General features: G+C 39.3%; 1 long non-coding RNA gene across 1 annotated transcript in view; it reads left to right on the plus strand.

The window, feature by feature from the left end:
* Positions 1-16,263, plus strand: part of LOC106483210 (uncharacterized) — a 29,688-nt gene extending 13,425 nt beyond the window's left edge. The window contains exons 2-3 of the long non-coding RNA XR_001292330.2: positions 15,123-15,408; positions 15,616-16,263. This is a non-coding gene — a long non-coding RNA (uncharacterized lncRNA). The remainder of the gene's footprint in view (positions 1-15,122; positions 15,409-15,615) is intronic.
* The last annotated feature ends 7,686 nt before the right edge of the window (positions 16,264-23,949 follow it).

The raw sequence follows: 23,949 nt of genomic DNA on the forward strand, positions 1-23,949 counted from the left end.
GAAAATATTTTATGCAGAAAATAGTTGGTCCATGGAATTTTCAATGGCGTAAAGACAGATAATGTGTCTATATGTAATGGGGCTGGATAATTTATGTTCACTAATACTATTTGTAGCTGTGATAATACAGATGATCAGATCTCGTGTGTCAGAGAAATATGATGAAGAGGGAACACTTCTTTCTTTTTCTTACTGTCATTTCATAGTCAGTTAGATGTTTTATGGGTATATAAACTAGAGACATAAACCATGAGAGAAGCTGTAGAATAGTAGATGGACCCATTATGACAAATGCTGTGTAAGTTGCTCTGTGAATACCCAATCCAGAATGCCCATTGCTGCCAAACTGTAGAAAATATTTCTGTTTTAAGAGTTAGTTTGGACAAGCAGAGCTGACAAATGTTAGAGCCAAAATAAAATTATGGAGCAGAGCTATGTGACCCAATAAAAGCATCTTACAACTTTTCTATTCATATGACACCTAGCTTATATGGCTGTAGTTCCTATTGATTTCAATGATTCCCTGGAATTTACATTACTATAAATGAAAGTGAGATCAATTATTGTACCAAAAAGGCATTCTCAGTGGAGATTTTTCTGTCTCAATGCTATGTTACAGAGGTTCAAGCACTATTCCCTCTTTTGTCACTTTTTGGTCAAGACATATTCTCTGTAAAAGGTTCTGTCACATTAATACTTTCTAACTGAAGGCATCATTTGCCAGAGCCTATATTCAGTATCACAGGCTTTAAAAGAATTGCTCTTGGCATCAAAGCCTAATAGTATTACAAATCCTGTCACTATTTCAATAGTGAAGTGATAAGAGAGTTAGAAATATTAGAATGGTGCTCCATAGTCATATAGCTGGCAAAGAATAAACTGGTTCTTCTCTTGCTTATACCAGTGAAACATTGTCAGTCTCAACTATCCTGATTTATAGTTTGATTGGAAGGCATTTGGCGTCAATTTTTACCTGTCCATGGATAACAAAAAATTTCAATTTAAGTGCTCCACAGTGTTGTAAGTAAGAAGAAACTTGAACTCAATATGTAAACAGATCAGTAATAGGATCACTTGTTCTGAGTTTAACAAGAAAGTAAATCACCTTAGCTAAAGATTCTTTTTGATAGATAGTAAAGCACGATTATATAATACAGCAAACTCCATATGGACTTTCATACATCTAGTACAATCTGTCAAAAAGCCACCTAAGAAAGCATCAAGCAATTTCAAATTTGACCATATCAGAATACTGACTACAGCCTGTCTCTCACATAGCTCCAACAGATAATTGGGTAAGTCATGACAGAAAGAAGCATTTACTTAGTTCTGTCTACACATTTTCCAAAACTAAATAAGAGAATTTCCAGGATAGCAATAGTTCTAGAAAGTTTTCAGACTTTCCTAAAATTAAATGGACACCAGGAAATATGTAATCTCTAAATAGAAAATTACATATTTGTTCTATTATCATTAATAGCCTTTTTTGTAATTACAAACAGATAATTCATGTTAACACAAGGCATTTCAATTACCTGGGGTAACTGTCATTCAGCTATAGCTTGTACCTCTTAATTTTCTATGGGTGTGTTCAACTCATTATAATCTCACCACTTTATGTGCTTTATCACTCAATGAACTCCACTGATTTTGCTGGTCTCACTGAGAACACATTCAGCTGGATGTGGTGTATATACCATTTCACATGAAATTCTCATGTTCCAGTAAAACCAAATCTGTTTAATATAAAAAATTGACTATGTTTTCCAAAAGAATTATTAGTAATTTTAACCTATTATTTAATATAATTAGTTTATTCTCAATTTTAAGCCTTAAAAAAGGGTATAAGCTCTTTACAGCAAAATTTTTCTACTATTATTCTGTTGCCCTCCTGGTGGGATAAGAACTCCTATGCGTTACTGCTGTAACAGGAAATTAGTATGAACAAGTAAGCATAGCTGAGAAGAAACTTGAATATATTCAAACCATTCAATTATTTCTGATTGATTAATCTTTAATTACCTGTTTTTTACTATCAGTTTCTTTAAGTAGACTATATTAAATATTTACCAAAGAAAAAACTAAAGGCACTGATGGAAATAAAGCCTTCTAAAACAGTTGCATTATGCATATGCAATTAGTCTTCCTTTTGTAGAGCCATCAGAAAACTCACTGGCTCCCTAAGGTATCTTTAAATATTCTTTGATGAATTTTCTTGTGTCATGCTTGATTGTGTATGTGTCACACACTTCAAAGATTGTGTACAGTGGGAACAATTGCTTTTCTTGTGTAACTGTAATACGGCTTCATGTATAATCATGAACAATTTACATACACTATACCTGTGCAAGAAAAACTACATATCTTATACAGTCCATCAGTGAAAAGTTTCTTCTCAGTCTTCTTGCTGTGGGAAGATTGTTATCTACCAAGGAGCATTCAGTCTGAATATAACAAAAGCATAGAGTCCTTTCTTTGTTGGTGTAGCATGCTAAGTGAATCAGGAAGACTGAAAACAATGTAAATATTTTAAAAGTCCCTTCTTTTTATGTGTCCATGTGTCAAGAAGTCACTAAAAGGAACCAAATGTAGTCACATGTTGGAGTCTGAGACTGTCCCTGGGAACGTCCCTGAGAACTCCGGGCAGCATCCCTACTGGTGGGAGTTGGTATAATTCTTCCTTCATTCTGCCACTGAGTTATTCATTATAGTTCACCTTGTATCACTGCTACCACCTTAAAATCCTCCCTCATCCATAATCTTCACGTGATTTTCACTCTTCTTTCTTTTTTCCATTGTGTTGTGTCAGCATTGCAAGCCTGGCTAGCTCTACACAGAACAGACATTTCTGCATCCTCTTGATTTTAGGCACCTGGAAAGGAAAGGACTTTTTGACTTCTCATTAAAGGATATAGGAAAGAAAAGAATCTTCACTAGTTATTATACTGTAGATTATTTTAATTTTGATCTGTAACATATGCTGTTCGTATGGAAGTATATGGTAATTACAGCTTGTTCTTACACTGGTGTTGGAATTCTGGTGTCCTTGGGATTTGTTCTTAAGTCTGGAGTGAGCTCTGCTAGGACAGTTTCACCCATTTGGCTATGGTTGAGTCCTTCTCTTCCCTGCAGCCTTTTTCAGTAATGATTCTTGCCCATTACCTTGGCCTCCTCTGCCTTCATTCCAGTCTCACTCTTTTCAGTTATCCACTATCCATAGGCTTCTCAGGAAGTGTCTATCTTCTTGACCAGTCAGCCTCAGCCTCCCCTGCACTCTGTTGCTGATTTTCAGTTTCTCTAAATTCTGTCTTCAGTTCCTTTGCATAGGTTTCTCCTAGTTTATGTCCCTAGACACCTTTTTATCCCTCCGTAATCAAATGGGGTAGCTTTTCCTTGTTCATGGAATTGGCTGAACTATGTCAGCTGAAATTTTCTAAAAACAGCCTGAGATTCTTGGAAATTTTCTGGAAACTTTCAGTCCAAATAGTTTCTGTTTTGTAAAGTTAAGAGCAATTGAAAATATGACTTTATGGTGGTAATCATCAAAAGCCTTAAGAAGAGATAAACTTTAGCCCTGCCTTTTCAGCTGTGTCTGATTAGATTTTTGACTCATTAATATGCCTTTATTATGCGTTTCATTTAGAATGTATGATTTCACTGAAATAGCCTGTTCCTATTCCCATGAAAATTTCTGACAACATCAATGGTTGTCCTTGTTTGCTCTCTTCTACTGTGCTTTAAAAATATTCACAAAAACTACCTGATACCGGAGTGCTGATGTGAGACATCTCGGTTTCAACAGTCTTATAGGCAGAGATAAGGTATAAGAGGAGGACTGAGCAGGAACGGCACTTTTTATTACTTCCAATACATTTCTTCTCCTTAAAAAAGGGAGGGGAAAAGTAAGTCCTTTGATGTTAATTCTGTTTTAATTAATTTTTAGGGTCATGAATTAACATTACTAGAAAGTGTGAAGACTGAAGTTTCACTTTGACGCTGTACATTAAGATTTAATGACCTAGACTTATTTACACCTAAATGAGTTTTTTAATAGTCTAATTAACAAAATGTATCAGTTTGCCTCTTTAAACTAAGCCACTCTGAGGTAGTATCTTTTAGTCATTTCAAATGTTTAATAAAAGATGAAAACCTTCCATTATTTTAAGTGAGTACTTTTCTAACAAGTTGTTTCATCTTAACACATTACAATTGCCTCCAAAAAATTGGACTTTACATTCAGAACAGTCAGAGAAATTTCAGCATTTTGTCTATGAAAAAAATAAAGAAATGTTCAGAACTCACTTAATTTCTGCCTGAGATATTCTAGCTCCCAGGAACTCCTATATCCAGAGAAGGATCCTGCTTACCCTGCAAGAGGTCCAGTCTGTGAAATAAGAAGTGTGGCTTTCTCACAACTGAGCAGGATGAACCCTTCTGGCTTCTGAGCCAGGCTAGAAGTGTACCGGATCAAGCCCAATCCTATGGTTTTGATTTTCCTAGGAAATCTAATTTTGAAATATTCTTAACTGATTTTTAAGTCTTCTTTCCAGCTGTGTTATTTAGGATTCAATTTACATCAGAAGAATACAATACTATTAATTTTCTGAATGTCATTATATTTTATCTGGAGGCTTCCAAGTACTTTGTAGAGATATATTTTTCCCCCTTTCTAAAAGAGCAGGAAGCTAGGATACAGAATGATTCAGGATTTGCCCAAGATCACAGGGAAAGTGAGTGACAGACCTCTTCATTCTTAGATGATTCTTAATATTGTGACACAGGTTAACATTTCTGATGTGCAATAATATCTTACATAAGTGACAAACTTTAAGTAGAAGAGGACCCCCACTGGTTTCCGTGGGGCTGCTTGCATGAATCAAGTTAAGCATTTAGTTAAGGTATTTGCAGGATTAGGGCTTTACATATGGTGGAGAACTGAGCTTTAAATAAACTTAAATAGACTTCCAGTCCTTTGTGCTTCCCATTATCCTGTGTTGCCTCTCACTCTGAAATAGGGCATATCAGACAGCCAAGAGAACTGAGCCGACAACTGGAAGGGAGAAGGCTGCCTCCTATGAATTAAAAAATCTAAAGGCTGACCCCCAAATCATACGCCTCAGTTTCAATAACTTTCATGGCTTTGATATCAATCCTGTGATTCTATTTTGGTTTGTCTTCTGATTTTTGAACTCCTGGGGTTGGCTACACTGACATCATCTCTAAATTTGGTGGAGAGAAAGACAAGCATTGTTAGGGTAAAGGAGCCTGAACAGCAGCAGCTGCTGATCTGCTCAGTCAACACAGTCTATTTTATCACACGCCTTGAGATCGAAGGTTTCTCAACTATATTTTTAGCACATTAAGTAAAAGCTTATTTGTCTTTTGACTGAGGTGATTATACACTTGGTGAGGTGCTACTGCTTGTTCTGCAAAATAAAAGACTGTTAATCTTATGATAAACTCAGAAGTGCAAAATGAGCATCACTCAAACCTCTTTTATATTACATTCCTAGTCAGAATGCTCAGGAAACAGATCTGGAAATGTATGAAGTCATGATTATCTCTGCTTTAATGTGCATTACATCAGTTACAAAAGATAAAAAATAAGTTACCTGAGTCTTCTGTTAGGGCTGGGGAACTATTCAGTGTAAGTAAATAATTATGTAAAACATGGCAAGATCACCAGTATCAGAATAGGAGATACTTCTGTTTATAAGCTCTACCTCAGCAACATTTTTAGTCTCTACTCCTTGGAGAAAGGCTTTGTGGCAAGAAATACAGTAGGTTAGGGGAATTCAGTGTTATCCGAATAGCCCCTGCACTGTTGCCTAATGGAGAAAGAGGTCATGAAGTATTGTAGACCGTAATTAAATCTGTGGCTTACCATCAGTAGTGATTTTGTGATAGACTGGTGCAGCTAGGCAGCTTGTGAACCCACTGCCTAAAACTTGTTCCCATACAGTTCTACAGAAAAACCCCACAGCTACGACAGAGCTGTGGCTATGTCTACATGGCACCATGCCATATCACATAGAAATACCAGTGGGCAGGCTCTGAGTGAGCACTAGAAGCAATCTAACAGCAATGGCACAGAGCACTGTTTGGGTTTATTAATCTGACAGGAACAATATGTCAATATTGCAGTTCTACATTTAGTAACCAAGCTAATTTGGAAATCTCAGTATATGATGCTTCATCATGCCATATAGACATGCATATGGTGAAACAGGAACAAGGAGGGGAAATGGTGGCTCCCACTAAAATCAGTAGGAGTTTTGACATTACTTCAATGGGATCAGGATTTCACCCATGTGTTTTTACTGGCTTGGGGTGTCTCACTGCATACGCGGGTTCATCCCACAGCTGGTGTCATTATAGTCTATTCATTGTAATTCTCAGTACCATCAAAGTTGGTGTTTTGCAACAGTTATGATCTTAAGAAAAAAGATGAATCTCTGACAACATCTTGTCTGTTTAGATAGGAAGGTCTTTAGGAGCAAGGACTGCCTTTTACTGTCTGTTCCTAGCACAATGGGGGCCTGGGTCTTAGCTGGAGTCCATGCAGTATCATTGCCATACTAATAAATATTCCTGAGGAGCTAAAAAAATACAACAGCTACTCTGTAGTGCAGTCATGCACCAAAATGGCATAAAATAATTTGACATACACAGTAGTCACATTATGTGTGGAATTACACCTTGCTATGCAAAAACTTCTCAGCTACTAAAAATAATCCTTCATGTAGCACTGATGATCTAGCAGTAACCCAAATGATTTTACAAACCCCAAAGCTCTCTCTCACGTATATAAGGATATCATACTCTCTAACATACCACTGAACTCAGAGAAATGCAGCTACGCAGGAGATGAAGCACAGAAAATATTTAACAGCACAAGGGCTGCAAAACAGAATGAGAGCTAAAAAAGCTGCACTCTGTTAACATTGTGAGGTGGATTGAAATAAGGAGGAAATTATCTACCAGGATAGAATTTGGCAAGAAAACCAAACTTAACATTCCCTCATTTCATCCAAAATGTGTCACGGCCATCAGAATAATGTCCTCTCAGCTGGAAACAGGCAGAAATTTTCCAGTAAGCAATCATTCATCAGAAAATGCTGAGTTACTGAAAACAAAAATATTTCTCAGGAATTTCACTGGGTCAATATTTTTTTGCCAAAACACAGGCAGGTTTCCCTCTTCCACTGCTCTGCAGTGGACCTTCTGTGGGGGCTTCCTAAGACTCCAAGACGCCAGGACTCCCACGCTCCTGCAGCTGAACCCGAAGCTCACAGACCTTCCTGATGTCTGTGCTAGAGCAGGAAACCTTGAATTTCTGAGGTCAAGCTGGGGCTCATGTAGCTTTGCTTCCCCTCTCCACAACAGTGAAACCAAGCACCTTAACTTCTGCCCCCACCCCAGCCCGTGGAGGGGGAGGGCTGGCAGCCACAGGAAAACTTGCTTGGTAGAGGCTCTGTGCTTTGGGCGCTGCAGGCACCAAGAAGGCTGGTTAAGGTGGGGATCTTCTTATTTCTGAGCTTCCTACTCTATTGACAGGTGAGAAACAAGCAACCCCAGGAGCCCTGAGGCTCTCACATCTGCTGCTTTCATAATGGGATGTTTCCCAGGCTTATCTGGGATTTGTATAGTTGGCTCCGTTTGTTTCAGACAAAATAATCAGCACCAAAATAATCAAATTTTTCCAACGTAAAATTTTCAGAATTTTAATACCATGGGAAATTTTGAAAATTTTATTTTTTTATTCTTGTTCAGAACAGAAGCATGGAGCAGAGATCCTGAATTTGAGTAAATACATTCCAAGCACTGTCTGGGGAATTATTCAGTGCTCACTCCTTGGACCAAGTCCTTTACACTGAGTTGCTAGCATCACTACAAACTTGTTTTCTCCTTGGCAGTTTACCACCTGAGCTTATTTGAGCTAGTCCTTTTCAACCTGTGAGAAATGGCATATCCAGAGTGGGAAGTGACAATGTTTGGGGCTTGATTCTTGGTAGTATATAGGATAGTGGTAGTATATGTGGTAGTACAACGCTGGAGCTGTTACATGTTCTGTAACCTTCAGAAATCTTGCTTTTTAACAAGACGTCTCTGTTTTATAGTGTGAAGATGTGATGAAGCATATGTACAGTATGTTCAACGAGGGTGTGTGCAGAGTTCAAAGCTTTGTGACTCAGTAACACTAAATCTCCCTGTGCCTCCACAGCTATAATCGTTCCTCTTGACAGAAACACTGAAAATATTATGTAGTCGTGGATGTTAAAGATGCTCCCTGCTACCAACAGTGTTTCATTGCCTCAGAGTTAATAGCTGTGGAAGGACCGAGCACTTCTGACTAGCACTAGAAAATGTAGCTACGTTTGCATTGAATGGTTTGTCTTCTGTCCAGTGTGGACACAGAAGAAAGCTAAGAGCACTTTAGATTAACAATCTCTGGCATGCATATAATTAGGATTACATTTGCTCTTGGTGTGCTAAATTAGAATAATTACAGCTCTCAAAATACAAATTTAATAAAAAATCAAGAATTGTAGTAATTCATTATAAATCAGTTATGAGTGAATTTTACTAAAAATCAAGAGATATATATAGTGCCTATACACAGAGTCTACTTAAAAGCCAAGGTAGCCAGGGCTGCAGGTTGGTATCTTGTCCCTTGTTATGTCCCTGCACGCAGACTAGGTGCAGCCCTGCACTCTTGGCATGCAAAAGCTGCATTTACAGGTCATTTGTAGGAAGACAGGCCTGGGATCCGTGTACAGGGTGCACCTTGCTCTGCAGTACCCCCGAATGCAAATAAATTTCCTACTCACGCATAGGAAAGAATCAGTACTGAGTACCCAGCAGTAGCCTTCTGGTTGCAGTAGGACCAATCCTATATGGTAAAGAGTTTGCAGGATCCGGACCTGAGAGCATTGGCCAGGATTAGAACCGTCAATCCCAGGAATCAGAAAATTCAGAAAAAGGCAGTAAAGGCCTTATTCAAGGCTGTGCAATGAAATTTCCCCACCAACTGTTTTGCAAAAATTATATTAATAAACAGTTAATCTGGGAATTATTCCAGCAGCTCATGCACAGGGAGATCAAAAAAAGAAATGGTGCTAGCATCATTTTTTGTATAATGAATGAGATGTCAACACTATGTGCAGATTTGAGCACACTGGTGCCTAACAACAGAGGAAAGGTGTATGCTGGGGGAAAGAGAGAAAAAAGAAAAGTTTGAGATGGTATTTGTTTAAAGCAAGAAATCCATCATATGACTTTCCTAAATGAGGATAAAACTACTCTCTTCAGCTGCATACAAATGGGAGAGCATCTCACATATTAAAATGGAACTGGGACTTTCAAGTACTTTACTCAATATGCACAAAATGATACTGGATGTTGACAGCTTTTCTCCAAAAAAGAAGACAGCTGTGGGGGTCTTTTTATTAGATTTAAAAAAAAAATCCTAAAGTGCAGTTTTCCCAAGTAAATAGGCAAATATTCAATAAAACAATCAAGTGCTGTTTTTATTTTGCTGTTCAGTATGAAGTTTGTTACATTTCCTGCAGATAATACAGAAAACAAATCCTTTTTTAGGACTGTGGGAAGTACTCACATATGACAAATGGTGATTGGTATATAGATGTGCTGAGCTGGTAATGTCTGTGTTCTCCAGAGCCTATGAATCATCTGACAATGCCAGTATGATGTTAAAATAGAACAATATTTCCCTTTTCCATTCTGGAACTTCCTGCCCTCTGCCCTAGGAACAGGGAGCCTTTGTTATAGTTAGAGATGACGCCCTGTGTAACCGCAAGCCCTATCCAGAATTCCCCGAGATGCTCAGTCTAGTTCTCTGCGTGAACTGGACATATTGCCCTTATTCTCATACATGTGCTCAGGGACCCAAATCCTGGGTTCCAACACTCAGAATTATGTGCTAGCTTCTAGCAAACTTAGAAAACAGCATTATCCCCAGGTCTTTGCAGCTGGGATCAGCCAGGGAGCTATCCCTAAAGGCAAACTCATTTGGGTTTAGATGCAAAGTTACTGTCATGGAAGGAGTTTGGTTCAGGAACTGTCTCTTACATGTCCTTAGAGAAAATCCTGGTTAGCTGATGCTGAAAAAACTAATTTTAAAGATGTTTTGGAGTTATTTTTGTTTGTTTCCTTGAGTCTTCTCCAAGAACAGAAGAAGATATTTGGGAAAAGAATAATTTATGCAGTTGAGTGTGATTATTATTGCTTTCACCAAATATTTATGATCCTTGTATGAAAACCTGGGACACAAAACAGTTAATTTGTAAAAACAACTAACTTACCATCATATTACAGAACATCAACAAACATATACAGTATAAATATGACAGGTAATATATGGAGATGAAAATCACCCTGGCAGCTCTTTAATTTCTTTTTTGTTTATCTTTCTGCATTGGTTAAACACCAATTACAACTTGGATAGGCAACAAAGTATGCCATTCCAATTTAGCTCTCTTTTTGAAGTCTTGGTAATGTGTTAATTGCAGTGATTATTAAGATTATCACATAGATACCAAATGTATCAAATAAATAGACACACTATTACACAGCTTTAAATGATTGCAATAAAAAAAAAAGTAGAAGAGTGTGATGAAACTGATGTGCTGAAGTGTTTTTGTAAATCTCTGGAAAGACACAGGAATATATTGCATAATGCAATGTGAGCTTTTTCTGTACCTAATAACAAGGGAGTCAGGCACCCAGTTTCAAATGTAAATACTTACCTACTTCTGAAATTTCAACCCATTTTGACTCTTTAAAATGTGCACTTTGTTCTTGACTTTCTACAGTGGTAGAAATGAGAGACTAAAATCATCTTTATGGCTTGTCACTTGACAAATTCCCCCTTTGAGTTCTTCCACTGTCTCATCCTTTACCTCTTGTGAAATACAAACACACTCTCTTTGACACAAAGACTCTTTGAAGCCTACCCCATTCTCCCTAACTAGCCTAAGTAGCTGACCTTTGTATTTGACCTCCATCAGCACTTAATGAAGTGGTATTCCCTAACTTAATTAGCCAATACGGCATTTTTCTTCAAATCTCTCTTAACCTCTAACCAAGGCCAACACAAGGGCCAGACCCTCACCCATAGCTCAGCAAGGTGCAAACTGCAGCTGTTCTTCCCTGACTTGCTGCCTTCTATTCTTCTTCTATATCCATGGAGCTAACAAAGGTGGGCCAATTTCTTGACACTTTATTGACTTTTATGCTGTACTTGCACTGGGGATTCAGTGCCACTGGGAGGTGGTGGTGGATTTCAGTGCTGGAATAGCATAACTATTTCATAAAGTTAATGTAGGAAAGAAAGCAGAGTTAGGTTGCCTACATATGTTAAATAACGGGACTAGAAGAAATACTGCAAGTCACTGTAAGTGGATAGCTTATATTAACATCTCTATCCTATAATTACATGGTATACTCCATGGTTATTAGCTTTGGCGGGTGTTGCACAGTAAAGATACATTAGAGTAATTATATTGTAATGACAGCAGATCATGAGTTAAAGATGTGGATCCTGTTAGTGTACATGTCTGCAATTGTTCAGAGCTGATGTGGGAGGTGTATCCACATGGAATTTGATAGCACTGATATTGTAATTAAAGCTGAGGAGATGGGGTTTGCACTTATTTCCTACTGCTGCCTGTGAATATTAATTAGCTCATGTAACCACCTGACCCTAGCAATAATCAGCTCTGTTAGATAGAGCAGGAGGGAAAATGTGAATTGCCCGATAAATATTTATTAAGAAAGCTGAGATGAAAACAGACAGGTTGGCTTGGAGAACTGAGGCTCCTGGAAGTCCATGTGCCTCCTCCCAGGAGGAACAGAGTCCTTCCAGTCTCCTGTGGCCCCTGCTTCATGGAGGACAAATACATTTCTTGCACTGCACGGAAGACAGAAAGACACCTGGCTTGGTACAGAAATGAGAAGAAGAATCACAGGTCTGAATTTCAGATTTCTGAAGAGAGCTCAGAATTTTTTTTCCTGCTTGCATTCCTGCCTGCGCAGGCTGTGAGCAGGAGAATTGACCCTAACAGGCCAAAAATGTAGGTCTGAGCTGAAGAGTGTCCCTAAGTCTGGATATTCTGGATGGACATATATGACTCTTTCTGAGGGCTTCAGCATGGCCCTTACAGAGGAGGGAAATGATTATTTCATCACTTGCAAAGATGGGATGAAAAAGTACATGGAGAGAAGCCACGTATTGTACTGAGAAAAGTCCCTAAGAATTAAACTAAGCAAAACTTAAAAGTCTTGCCGCAACCAACATGCATAATAAAAGTCTGTACCTAGCAAAACAATCCTTTTCACCATTCACATTAACAGCATGAGCTTTTGGGTGCCCAGAAAAATGGTTTCAAGGAAGAATTTTGAATGCATGCTTCTTAGAGGTTGCAAGTGAAAGCCATGGAAAATGAAGACTAATCTCTATTTGCAGCATTCATAGAAGTGCCAGAATGTATTGTTGCTCCTGTGAAGTCATTTCCCCAAAGCAGAAGTAGGTAGCTCAGCTTCTCTCCCCATTAGTTCCTGGTCTTGGCTGCTGCAGTGATAGCCTTCCAAACAGTTTCCTGATAAGATTCATTATAGAGTTCATATTTTTGTCCTTCTCACAACTCCCTCATCTCTTCTTGCCTATCACAGTGCTCTCCCCAGGCACGAGGATTCAATCACCTGTAATAGATAGTCTTTGGACTCTGTGTGGAGGGGACAGGCTGTGTTTAAAAAAAATGGTATGTTCCTAATTGCTTTTAGGCTGGCTAGGCAGTAATTCTCTGAAAAGGTGGTAGAGCACGATGCTGCTCTGCACTGGGGTCTGGTTGCTGCTCTGCTGGAGATCCGGGAGCAACAACAGCACTCCGAGTCCTCTTTATTCTTTCCTGACAGCACCACAGCACCTGTATCTTAATCAGTCACTGTCAGCCAGTGTCACAGGCACTGAACACTGCTCTAAGCAAAGCACAGCACAAATACCTCCCTGCTGCTTGTAGCTTAGGTTACCATTACTAGACTAAGCTGTCCAGTGTAACAGTTTAATGCTCCAGACAGGCTGAAATCATCAGAAACATTGGCGCCAACACTTACTGAGACCAAGAAACTCTCAACCCTGGGCTAGACACATATTTCTATGTTCTTGTGACTCTCACTGAGGCTACCACTGCTGCTATCTTGCTAGTAACTGCATGAGGCAGAACTGCCGACAGAAACAGCAGACAAAAGGAAAAGATTGTTGTTGTGGTGGTTGATCTAATTTTAGTCATGTATGTTACAGAGAATGAGGAAATTATGTATATTTTATATTATAATATTGCATGCCCCTCAGGCTATCTGATTTGTAACTTTCCTGATTGGCATGAGTTAAATCAAAAAAGATTAAGGGAGGAACCTACCCAAAATGAAACAGTGACACAGATAAAGAGTTTTGGAGGAAACAATGGAATTGCTGACTATAGGGAATAATTGTAGCTCCATCAAAGTTCGAGTGGTTTACTGTTCCCAGCAGTGCATCTAGCATCAAAGGCAATCCTAAACCTGAAACCCTTGGAAAGAAGTGGGTTATCAGCAGATACAAACTCATTCATGTAGAGGAAAAAAAAGAGAACATTTTGCAAGCAGGACAGCCTGGTTTTCCCAACTCACTGACAGAGCGCTTTTCCCTGAGCATGGAGAGATTAAGCTTAGGACTCCAGGCCTTTCACTATGTTAACAAACACATTTTACTAAAGGTCTTGTACCTTCAAGGAATGAGTAAATAAGACTTTATCCTTGAAAATATTATATCAAGTTGCATCTGTTCACAGAATCCTGAGGGGACATTTTTCAAGTTCCTTAGACAAGTACGACCTGTGCTGTTAACACAGTGATCTAGTCTCAGAGTGTTGGATTATGGCGTTCCCCTCAAAGAAATCTGCAGAAAGCGCTATTTATTATCCCTGAATTGTATGTTGGAGAGACTACCTGGGATCTAGTGTGACTTTGAGCTGTGGCTGTGGCATAGGTGTTAGTGTTCGTTACACGGTCCTGTGTGATTTGCTCTTTTGAGCCTTCATCAGGAGGAGGAGAAGGAGGAGGACACAGCATCTGACTCCATGGTAATTACTGGGTAAGGGGACATCCAGGCTGGCATAAGCACAGTCTCTACTAAGTTTAAGGAGAGGAGCACAACAGCTATGGTATAGCCTTCTGTGCCATCAGCTGCAACAACAGCTATTCCTTCTGGGCTCCCTTTCAAGCCACAACATTTCACCCCTTCCTAGGGCCAGGGTGCCTCAGTGTCTGAGGCATGTCCTCCACAGCATGGTCCAGCACTGAATTGTACCTGCGTCTTCCTGCCAGATGATGTAATGGTCACTTTAAGATCTGTTTCCTGCAAATCCATTTACACAAATGGATGCAGAAATCAGTGGCACTTTTTGCATGCATAAGTCTATTCACCCATGTTAGCTTTTAGGTTAGAATTGAGACCTTGCTTAGACACAAGATATTCAGCAAAAACTGTATCTTCAGTTTTCATTTTTGAAATCTTATACAGATTGTAAATAATTTGGAAATGAGAGCACAAAAACACTTGAATACTGCATATTCAAAGGCCTCAGCTTTAGTAAAATGTTATGGGTTTATGAGGCTACCTTATAACTCATTTCAGCTGTCCCAGAAGTAAAAAGACAATGGTGTTTCAGGGGTTGATTGCAGAGGTCATAACCTTCTGCACACAATATATTGAACAATTCCATCATCTCTGCCTTCAAAGTGAATTTAGACTGACATAGCAGAATAGAAAAAAAAACCGCTTAATAAACTAAGGGTTTTATTGCACACACACACAGTCTCATAGGTGTGCATTCAGCAAAGAGTGGGCATGACTCTGTACACTAAAAGGGACAATCTTTGTATTAATATCCCTATTCACCAAAATGAGAGGAAAAAAAACCAAAACGTTTTAGTTATCATACTATTTATCCTGATCAGCTTTACATTTGTTTGGCTATACTATTACTTTAGTAAAGAAACCTTGTTATGCAAAGTGATAAATATGAAATTTAAGAAAATGATTTTATTTTTTTTCTGGGTAGTAATAACCGCAGTGCGCTGAGCCAAGTGAGGGATTCAGAAGTCATCGCTCTGGCAGGCACCGGCCTGTGCGCTTGTCCTCTGGCGAGGAGAGAAACTTTCCGTTGCGCTGCCCCTCCAGCCTCCTCAAGAGCAAGGCTGGGGAGGGCTTCCAGAGGCCAGCTCATCAGCCCTGGCGCTGAATCAGCCCAAGAATTTTTAACTACAGGAGAAAAATGGATCACACTGGAGGACTTTCTCCTTGAAGAGAACTTCACCCTGGCCTAATCAGAGATGCAAATTTCTGAGGTACTCTGAACTTCTTTAACCGTTCTCAGCAGTTTATTACAATAAGAAATGTAAATCATGGTCTTGCACTTTTTGTCTGAGGTGTAACCATTAATGAACCCTTTGGTGTGATAAGCTTTGTAAGGAAAATGCCTCAGGCTCTCATCCTCTTAGAAAGATCTGTGGCAAAAACACTCTATATGTTTTTTATCACCCTCTCCTTCACAGCACCCCATAAGAGAAGAGAAGTTTCAGTATCCCGGATTTCCAGATGAGATGAGTTACTAGGAGTCTTAGACCAAATCCACCAGGATATTGAAGTGCCTCAAAACTTTTGAGATCCTGGGCCCAAATGACTCTCTAGAAGTCACAACTAAGGACAGGAATCCAGGGCTTCTGGGCCCCACTATAACAAGGTTCCTCACCATAAGTAGCTCTTTATTCACATCTGTTGTTTGCTGATTGCTTTGCAATGTCATGCTTTGATTATTATGTTGTAGAGCCACTGCTACCTTAGTTTTTAGCCATATGTTGTCAGTCACAGTTTTGCTTCTTGTCCTTTCAGTGTTGCTTTATTGTCAGGCTCTAAGTTGTCTGAGTCCCTGAAATGTGAAATTTTGGTCTTGTTCGGTTCAAGTATGATGAATTTATCCAGCCCTGCTGCTGAGATCCAGGAGTATCACATCACTGTACAGAGAAATTTATTTAGAAACTGATTGTGAATTACACTGAGGAGTCTGCATTAAACCATGACAATAAATAATGAGAGGATGTTTGCCTGGAGGACTTCTCCCTAATGAGGTTTGGTCTTAAACAGGCATTCTGTTTGGAAGTCAGATACCTTTGTTTCTTGAGATTTTTATGTTTCTCCCTATTAAGTATGGCTTTTTGTGAGATTTTATTAATAATTGACGCCAGGGTCACTAATAGTTACTTTTCAGGTGAAAAATGAATGATCATGAGCATATCTGGGGGTTGATGGTGGGGGAGGGGGAATAATTTTATACACAATACTAATGTTTGATATTTATTTACTTACTTGTTTGTAACCTAAAAAATCTTAACAAGATAGCACCATTGTTTTGGAGGTAGATATTTCCAAGTGTGCTTAAAAGGAGACTTTGGACAGTTGTTAAGTAGAAAATACTGTTACGGTCCACATTTCTTCAGAGAAGGGCTCCTGCTCTGAGGTGTACCTTTTTACATTGTTAGTCTTGTGTAGGACCTGTTCTCAAATGAACTACTTTTGAAACTGGCCTTGCCAGTAGTTCACCCTCCAAAACCCACATTCTTTTATGTGTGCCAACCTTGCTATTTGCTTCTTCAGTTACACAAAGGCTCTATGCCAATATGGGGTTATGGCAACTACATGAATAAAAACATACCCCCCCCCCCCAATAGTCGAGCAGTTCAAATCTTCCATCCCTGTATAAGGTATGTAAGAATAGTTTTCCAGCACTGTGTTTTGGACACTTTCTATTATAAGGAGATATATGTAATGGCAATGGAGAGATTTCAATGGATGCATGTGCAGAAAAAAGTAAAAACAGCAGGGACTGATGCATGGCTTATCATGTCTGGGAGACTGGGTACAGTTGCTGAATTTTCTACTGACTCTCCTGTAACCCCTAGTATTCTGTATCATGAATTTCCCAGCTGTAAAAGTGAGATAATATTTCCTTGTAATTTTACTTAATGACTGATACCAACAAGAGAGTGAAGCACTTCTTTACTCAAGCAGAGGGAGGCATGAGTGTAATTACCTAGAGACCTTGGGTTCCTATGCAGGTCAGTTGGTCTGTAGAGTTATTTGCTTGATGCTTTTTGGGCATTGCAGAATATATGGACATCCAGGAAATGGGATAGGAAAGTCACCACATTCAAGGATTTCCCTGTGAACAAACCTGGGCTAATATTAAAAGGTAGCTGGAATGTATGTATGGCAGGCCACAGTTATCAGAGGGTAGTATGTATGGCAAATAGCTTTGGTTAGATCTTTCAAGCTATATTAACCTGCACCCTGATTTTGAATAACAGTGTCCAAGATGAAGTCTTCCTCCCTAGATAAGATATTTCACCTCTGCTCCTTAGCAACTCATTTCCATACTCCCCTTCTTGAAGTGGAGAAAAAGGAAAGACTAATATTGTGAGATTCCTAAATTAATAAAGCTCTCTCCTGATCCAACCATTCACTTACCGCAGTGAGCAGCAAGTCCCCAAGTTACAGAGAGTCACAAGGGAAAAATCTCTCTCTCTTCACCTCAGTTGCGCATCTGATAGCCCTTAGGCAGAAAAGTTTGAAAGGCATCTAACCAGTAGCTGCACAGAGTGTCTGGTTCTTCAGGTAGTGCAAGGTTCAGCAGCCAAGTGAAGGGAGGAAGAAAAAAAAAGAAAAAAAAAAAAAAACCACTCTTCTCCTCTTGCCTCAGGCAACATCTGCTTGTGTGACAAAGTGAAAGCTCAGTAGTTCTGCATTTCAAAAACTAGCTTGCTGTTTGACTTTTAGAGTCAAAGTGCTCAGTAACTCTATGCTTTGTACTCACCTGTTTTAATCTCTTACCATATGAGCAACTTGATAACATAATAATCAAGCAAAGACTGATAGAGGCTGTAGCAAGCTTAACATATCCCTCTGATTCTTCTACCAGAGAGTGATAGAGCCTCAAGAAGAAAAGAATTCCCCTAGTGGCTTAATTGTTTTCCAGGCATCTTTCTAGACAAACTTCTCCAATGGTAAAATCATTACAAAGGAGAAATATACTCTCTCTAAGGGCTAACATGAAAACCTAGTCTAATATTAAGAAGCTGTAATTCAGTAATGAATCCTATAGGCAAAACAGGACTTTTTGTGACCATCTTTATGAGGTGAAGAAACCGGAGACGTTGCATTAAGAGAGCCTGAGCCAGAATGTTGTTTATGACTGCCCTATGTTTTGGGACGTTATGAAAACATGGTCTCTAAAAGCTGGAATGCAAATTCTATAACGAACCCCCTCTTGAACTTTTTCAAAGGTGAGCTCTCATCTAGATCTGTATTTTGAAAACAAAAAGGCAAAGCAGAGAACTCAGAAGTCTGGGTATCTCTAAAAATTCAAATCTGGACTTGGATTCACATTTTGCCTCTTGATGGCAGCTGCAGTATTTTCTGCTTCCATTCTCTCAGGGAGTGTTGCAGGGTGCATAAATACCCCAGTTACATGCTGAAAGAATGCCTATGGTTATTTTATGGCTCCTTAAGAAAAATGTACCTGCCCATTCATGCTGCAGCTACATCAGGCCCTCTGATTAGCAACAAAGGACACATTTAAATATACCTCCAACAGAGAAATGTACTGGGAATCTTGGCTAGTATCATGCCTTCCCAGGTACACTATTTCTCTGCAATGACTTACTGGAAATGAGAGAATAGAACAAAATCAAGTCCCTCCTGTAAGAAAACTCAAAACATACTGGTGGGACATAAATGAGAAGAATTAAATCATAGTCAAAAAAGTTACTTTCTTTTCCAGCATGGCAGAAAGTAAATATATAGCTAAGTTAGAGATTTATAGAAAGAGATTAGCAAGCAGAACAGAAGCATATGGGAGCATGCAAAGTATTGGAAAATTAGAGACACTTGGAAAAAAAAAAAAATCATTTGTCTTCATCCTTATATAAAGAAGCAATTACAATCAATTATGTCATAATAATTTTAATACTGGCTTATAACTATTGGTAAGGTTACTTTAGGTTTAATAATACATCTTACCCTAATGTAGAATAAAAGCACTGTTTCCCTAGGTGGGAAAATAAAACTTAAGAAGGGTCTTGTTCAGGTTGCAATGGATCTAATAGTCATCTTTGTAACAAACTGCAGAAATATTGCAGGACAATGAAGTATCTTATAAAGTATCTATCTTTAACTGTAATCAAATCAAAAGCGCGGTTTAATCCAGGAACCCTGAACTATAAGATTTTAAGGGTCATCACTGAATGGAAAACATCTCCAAATAGTTGACAGAAGTGGAGACAGTGGAAAGTAGCAGTAAGACTAGAACTTTGTCACCAAAACATACCTACTATGAAAAAGTTTCCTGTGGGAAATGTCTGGATAGTTCAGATAGCCTCAAAGTAGATAATGAGACCTGAAAGTATTAAAGGTGTTAGTGAGCCGTTGTGTTACCTGCAAGCAAGCAAGGGTTTGTCTACTTTCCTTTAGTGCCCTTTGATGCAGAAAAGAAGTAATGTCTCCCTGGTGTAACATCTAGCCTATTACCTGACTAAGGAATAGTCCTCAAAGATCTTTTTTAAAGTTTTTCCAAGCTATTCCTCAAGATATTTCTTCTCCCCCCCCCCCCCCATAATATACATTAAACTGCTAGGAACAAGATGGCTTGTGCTGGTATTTTGGCAGTTTTATGAAAGAATGTCTTTAAAAAAAAAATGAAGCCAATATGAAGACTGTAGGTGTTTGCTACCTATTTTGTGGGGGGAGGTGTTAGGATATTATTTGTTTTATTTGGAAAATAATTTTTGGAGTTTAATCAGCAGGTTCTGTAGGCCCAAGCTCAGGGCTGGTGCCAGAACAGCTGGTCTGGCAAGTCTGGTTTTGAGGGATGTGTATGACTGTGTGTGAATAGGTGATGCAGAAGCTGCCTAAAGTTAAAAAAAAAAACAAAAAAAAAACCCAGACCCCCCCCCCTTAAGCTAGTGCTTAAAGATAAGTTGGGCTCTGAGAGATTTTTTTTTTTTATTGTGGATTTGTTTGTTTGTTTTTAGCACAACTCTGCCTTGACTCCCAAGTTTATGTAGTTACCATAACACTAAAGTTGGGGTACTGATCTTGTAAAAGCAGCCAGCACCTGCTGTAAAGCTCTTAGGGGAAGGGGAGTTTCCCAGGTTAAAACGCCTGCAATCCCACCACAGTAATTCATCCATGCATGGCTGAAGCGGTTGCCCATCTTCTGCACAGTTGGTTCAGCAATGCCCTAGCAAGGCACTCAGCACTCCATGGCTTCGCTTGCACAGAGCAGGAAAGGGCTAATAAGGAGGAAGGGTTTTGATGTAGCAAAATTTTCCATCTGTTCTTTGGATTTATAATTACATGCAACTCATTCTCTGTGCACCTTCAGCAATCCATAATTGGGAGGCATTTGCCTCGTTAATCATTCAGGTGGTGTGAGCTGCTCCATGTGCAACTACAAAAGTTATGGCCAAATTTACATATCCTCACAGTGATTTATATCATTTACCACGCGCAATTTTTGGAGCTTCAGTTTATTCCGGGGACATTTGCTGTCATTGTAGCTGAGGGTTTCTTAATATCATGAACTACCACAAGATGGCACTGACCCCGAGGCACCTCAGCCTGCCCAGCCTCTTCCCATTGCCTGGGCATCAGGTTTGCCATTATAGAAGCAGTTTGAGTTACTTTATTCATCTTTTACTAACTAGCTGGTGGCAAAAACACTACTCATCTTTCGTTTTCTTTTTTTGTTTGTTTGTTTTCTTAAAATTGTGGATTTGAATTAACTGATTCTATGTTATGAAACTTTGGGATTTATTTGGATATAATTTGCTTATGTCATGTGATGGCTGGTTTTTAGGCATGAGCCAAACTCTACAAACACCAGCTGGGGCAAATCCACCAGGAGCTGGCCTTTGGCATTCACTGCCAAATGGGGTTGGTTCTTATCAAAAGGCAGAAATCAGTATTCATGGGGTTGGGGGGAGCAGCTCATGAAACATGACTGTGTGTTTATAGGAAGCACTTACTGCAGAAGTACTCGTTAGTTTGTTGCTGTGAAGCTTTCTGTTGGGGTTGTTTCTTTCTGGAGCATCATCCTGCCATCATGCTGATGAGCCAGCATGACCATACTGCCAGCCACCATGGTCCTTCACTTTGCAATGCTTCTTCAGCACCTTCTGTACTTTTGTGTTAGACACCCACCTCTGGACTCTCCAGGTATTCCCAGTTCGTTCACAACACCCATCATTTTGCTATAATAGTAAGATATTGCTCATTACTTTTGACCAAAGTAACTAAATTCTGTGCCTTTTAGGCTACTCGTAGCATCCTGAACTCCAGCGGCTCATTTGATTGATGCATTGTAATAACTGCTTTGAATCCCTTTGTTGTGAAACTAGTTTTCAACTTCACCCATGTATAATAAATAGACTAACAAACACACTGTATTATTTTATTCCTTTTTAAAGTCATTTATTACACTGCATCAGGAAACCTCCTGGATAAAACCAATTCACTTTTAGCATGGTTTAACACACTGTTCTTATATAAACTGCTCTTCCATTAAAACCATACATTACAAAACCTGCCCAACATTAACATAAAAACATTTTCATTTAGTAAACTTTTAGTCAAATCAAATTTTAATTTTGCCTGGAAATTGAGCTAGTTTTCTTCATGGAAAGGGAAAAAGTTGTCTTTTACAATGCCTTCCTCATCTATGAGAAGATATAAACATTTGGCACATGCTGATATAATACAGAAACTGTATTTCTTTAAAATAGGATGAATCCCACACTTTTTCTGGGTTTAAATCAAACCCTTATCCAAGGGAAAATATAGAAATACAGAATACAGACAGTGCAGTACAAACATAGCACAGATGCTTACATTTAAACATATGCCATTCAGATGTTACAAAAATTATTCAGACACCAACATATCAAAGGCATATTATTGACATATGGTGCCTGACATGCTTCCACAAATGAGTAATTACGCTGGCTTTGATCACAACCATGTGACTCATATCCTTCCATATGAACAGTTTATCAGAGGAACAGTCAGATTTGTGCCTATACAGGAACATGTTTCTTGGATTTCTTCTGAAGGACGGACCATGCTTTAATCATACAGTACATGTCAAATCAGAAGAACGTCTTTCAGACCCAGGGCAAGCAGGTCTGCTTGGAAGTGAGGTCAGCCTACCAGTTGTGCTGTGCAGTACTGCATTACAATTCTTAGAAACACTCCTTCCTCAGGGATAGCAATCCAGTCTCCTGGAGAAGGTTCAAGGAGGAGTACCCTCTAAAATAGCAAGATAACAGACTGGCAAATTTCAGCCAGCCACTTCAGGTAGTTTTCCTCTGCAGTAAAGATTTGTTCTGGTCTTGGCAGTCCTCCAGAATTCGTAGGAGTAACAACACCCTATCAAAGTCTCCCATTAGCTGTCACAACACAGTCTTTAGTTGCTGAATTTGCTAAAACTGTTCCATTCCATGGTATTCATCTCACAAAGGGACCCCAGAAACACCACAGAACTACCATTGCTGCTGTTAAGCTACTCTCCAAGAGGCAGGCAAACAGAAGCTGCTTCTCCAAATTAGATACACTTGGCTATTCTCAATGCTATTCTCTTAAAAAAAGGTAGCCTTCTGTTTATCACGTTACTCACTTGGGTGACAGTCACCAGGACTCTCAGCAGGGAGACTGACAATCAGATTGCTGCCTAGTATAAAGTACCACAACAGTGCATTGTTGTGAAAAAACATTTCCAAGGGCATCTCTTCCTACTCTCCAACTGTCCTTTGCTCACCTGTATCAGGGTAGACTATCACTGATTTGTGCACTTCTGCACCTGAAAGTGAGTATGTGACTATTGTGCAGAAATGTTCTGATACAAAGAAAAGTAAAAGTTTTTCCTGGACTGAGCACCCCTCATTCACTGCCTTATGCTGCAAACTACCTTGACAGCTAATGCAGGAGGACTGAGTAGCAAAAGGGTTTTTTTCAACTTTCCATTGGACTTCTGATGCTGCAGGAGGTGCTGTTTCATCAGATGAGGCTACCCCTTGAGCACTGCAGTCATGCCAGGGCACAGCTTCTTGTCTTAAATGAAGCAGTGTTGCTCAGATCTTATTGGTAACAGCTCCTATTATTGTTGCCATACTCATTGCTATGGATCAAGAAATGGCACCTGTATTTAAAGGAAGCCTGCCTGACTCTGCCTGCCACACTCTTTACAAATAAATTCCAGATTTTCTGCACAAGCATTTTCATGCTATTTATCCTCTGCCTAATGTCTTAACAGACTTCTCTTCTATCCCTGCCCTCCTCCCAGCCAGTAATTTAAATCAGCAGTAAGATCAACCCGAATTTCCAGCATAACATCACACCCCCAATCCTATATGCAGCATTATGATATGGCCTGAACAAAGTTCCTGCTCTTACCTTAGCATCGTAAGCAAGAACACGGGAGTCCTATTCAGTGTACCACTTTATGGTTGTCCTGCAGCTGCCTCATTTTCAGGGCATACAGAAACCATCAGATGTATCAGTTTCCTCTGCAGCAGCAAGTCTAAAAGCACACATTAAATGTCAGGATGCAGACTTATTTTCTGTCTTGCTTTCTTTACACTGGTGAATTTCAATATACTTAGCTCACAGTTTAACGGCTCTAAGAGATGGAAGGTAGATCACTGCTGTAGACTCTGTTTGTTCCTGCAGCTAGAACACTCTGACACAGGCTCGACCACCTCGTGCAAAAGAAGGACTGAATTTACACTTCCCACAGAGTGCTGCCAATCCACTACAGGAAAAGCAAATGGGGAGGCAGA

This window comes from Apteryx mantelli, chromosome 10, assembly GCF_036417845.1.
Source record: "Apteryx mantelli isolate bAptMan1 chromosome 10, bAptMan1.hap1, whole genome shotgun sequence".
NCBI classification, from domain to species: Eukaryota; Metazoa; Chordata; class Aves; order Apterygiformes; family Apterygidae; genus Apteryx; species Apteryx mantelli.